At 38.6% G+C, this 2,993-nt stretch overlaps 1 long non-coding RNA gene across 1 annotated transcript in view; it reads left to right on the top strand.

The window, feature by feature from the left end:
• LOC123066650 (uncharacterized) overlaps positions 1 to 2,451 on the top strand; it is a 3,950-nt gene extending 1,499 nt beyond the window's left edge. Inside the window, exons 2-4 of the long non-coding RNA XR_006431396.1 lie at positions 91 to 233; positions 646 to 836; positions 1,900 to 2,451. This is a non-coding gene — a long non-coding RNA (uncharacterized lncRNA). The remainder of the gene's footprint in view (positions 1 to 90; positions 234 to 645; positions 837 to 1,899) is intronic.
• Positions 2,452 to 2,993: the final 542 nt, after the last annotated feature.

The raw sequence follows: 2,993 nt of genomic DNA, 5'->3' as shown, positions 1-2,993 counted from the left end.
CCTATGCTCTATGTTGGCTACATATTTTTGCACTTCTTTTGAAATTATTATGGTGCATATGTGATATACCTAGCTTGTATTAATTTCCAGGGTATATTCCAGTCATAATGGAGATGCTTGTGATAAGTTTGGTACCTTCCTCTGCTACATCTTTTGGTGTTATGGGCCGTTCCTAGATCTCTATATTTTGCAAGAGGCCATGTTATTTTGGTATGCAAGAGCAGGCCTGACAGGTATTATTCCTTGTTTTGTTATATGCATTTTTATCCTTTCTACTATGATTAAGTAGCACCATTTCTTGATGGTATTTCGCTGGGGTTGGTGCTTCCACTATAGTGTTTGTCATCTGAAAATGAATTTGAATAAGGTCACTTTTGTATCAAGGTAAACCACCTGGTTTCCTGTTTTATTTGTTCCCCGAGAAGTGTGAAGATCTTACTGATAATTATCAATTTATAATTACGTGCTCGACTGTTCACTGTATCTCTTTGGTGAAAACACACCTAAAATGGTATTTAACTTATAAATAACTATCTAATTTGCATGTTCCATTTTATTTCAGACATAACACATTCTTTGTATGTATTATGATGGATTTTAGATATGCTTAGTTGATATCATTTTTTTCTCTTGACTCTAAAACAGGTATGTACAAGCTATTTAAGAGGGCCAAGAAGGCGGAATAACCTCGCTTATACAGTTTCTGACTGCTAACAGTGCCATCATCAATGAGCTTCACTCTAAAGTCTGTTCATGAGAGGGTTGGGCTTCCTTCAATGCTAGGGCTGAAATTGGAGAATAAACAAGGGGTTGACATGCCTGTGAAGTTCTATTAGGTATGCTTCTCTCTCTCCCCAAATCTTTCGGTTCCTGAAGCACAAACTATGTCAGTTTGTCCATATGTAGATTATTTTCCTTCTTGTTGGTGCACTATTCTCGGGTTTTTTGTGTGTTTCTTTCTTGCGGCCAGCTTGACCATTTACTCTGGAAGGAGTTACTCAACTAAAAAAGAGCGAACAAGTTGAGATTCTTTTGTCTTGTCTATATCATTCCTACAATGTTGTTTGGGTTGATTTTCTTGCTTTTTTGTAGTTTGTGGAGAGAGTTAAGTAGTAGGGTAGCGTTTCTATGGTGGCGATCGCATGCTGTGCAGCGAGTGTAGTTAATTTGATGGTTCATGTTACAAGAAAAATCATTCCTCTATTTTTAGGTTTCAGGTTCCTTTTGTTGTGAGGTGCTCCATGGCCCTTTGCTTGGTTGCTCTGTGGTGAGGCAACAGAGATAATTAGCAGTCTTGTATACTAACCAAGAGAACATCCATTTCATGATTTTGGGTATTGGGTTCTCTTTGCTAAACCAGCTGCAGCTAGATGAGAGAAGTAGTAAGTAATATCAGGTGCATAATTTCTATCAGTCTGTATTCTAATGACTACTGATATCCCCTTTCCTGTAGTGTGGCACTGAATCAATAGGTCATTTTTGCACAATCATGTGCCATGTTCCTTTATGAATCATATAATATCAAGAGACAACTTATGGAACTGTTCAGATTTTTATGGCAGCCCTAACTTTGCTAGCTAATAACATTATCTGGTCTTTATCCAACTGCTTTTTATCATATCAAATTACTGTAGAGCGTACTGATTTTTTGTCACCTAGCAACGGTGCCTTTCAGTTCAACTAGCAGTTTAAACCTCTGAAGGTTTAAGGTGAACAATGAGATATTTTTGGGTTTGTTTGAACTGCTGTGTCTGTCCACTTGAGTGCCTCCATATGTGGTTCTCCTGTTGCATTAGTTATATTTTTATTTTTTATCATCTTCCCCAAAACTAAAGTTTCATTACATGAAAAATGACTACTTTATTTTATACCATGTTACCCTCTTTCTCTTCCCCACAGGACAGCGTCTCCCCGCGTTCTCGATCCGGCGCCGCCACATATTGTGATTCTGGATCGGGCGCAGGTCGTCGCATAAGAGAGCCTGGCTGGTGTGGTCTTCATGCTTGGTGTGGAGAAGCACGGGAGGATGAGTAGGACGGGCATGGGGAAGGAGCAGCCAGGCCGGAGCTCCGGCGTTGCTCGTGTCATGGTCGAATGGAGCCGGCCATCACTATGGGCTTCTGCTCGCCGGTCGTTGTTCCCCAATCTCAGTTGCTCATCTTTGGCTTCACCATCTTCCTCCCCTGATCATGCATCTATTTTAGATCATATAATTATGCTATATCATATATGTTGTTTAGTTCTGACTTGTGCATGTGCATGCATTGGCATTGATTTAGACAGAGATATTGCATATTTGTACATAGAAGGAGTACGGATGATCTAGAAATAAATGTTTGAATAAAGTTAGTAGTGAGATTTAGGTAGAGGTTACCTGCACTGTTCTGTTTTATGTAGATTCTAAGCTGCAAAATCATACATGGTCCTGTTAGTAATTTGTTTGAGTTGTGAGTTTAAGCATTTTCCCTTGGAATGTTTGTATGTGTGATCACTTGCTTTTAGGTTCCCAGTGGTATATCATGAGAAGTTTTTTACTTTGCACCGGGTGATCAACTACATATTTAGACGAATACACTATTCAGGACCAGGAACATTAAGATTTCTAATGTTGTTTTCCTCTTTCAAGATTGCAGTTTTCATAAGCCTTAGATAGCTAAGGTACATAGTTTTCATTTAACAATTTTTTGACTGTTCTCTCATCTCCTATATGGTGTCTAAGAAATACTAATGTAGACAATTCAAATTTTTTAAATACCTTCTGGCCAATTATGTGGGGAAGGTGCAGCAAGCCGGCCCTCGCGTTGCAGTAGAGTGGAGCCGGCAATTTTATGATCGGTCTCTAAATATTTCAACTTGCACAGTTTGAATTAGCTTCACATGGTATATAGTTTTAACATAGGCATTCCTTAATTTTTCATATAAAAGGTTTAGAATTATTACCCTCAGTGCTCAAACTCGAAGTTACTAACAAATGCAAACGTTTCTGTTACAAA

This window comes from Triticum aestivum, chromosome 3B (genome assembly GCF_018294505.1).
Source record: "Triticum aestivum cultivar Chinese Spring chromosome 3B, IWGSC CS RefSeq v2.1, whole genome shotgun sequence".
Taxonomy (NCBI): Eukaryota; Viridiplantae; Streptophyta; class Magnoliopsida; order Poales; family Poaceae; genus Triticum; species Triticum aestivum.
This window is presented reverse-complemented; position numbering and strand designations above follow the sequence as displayed.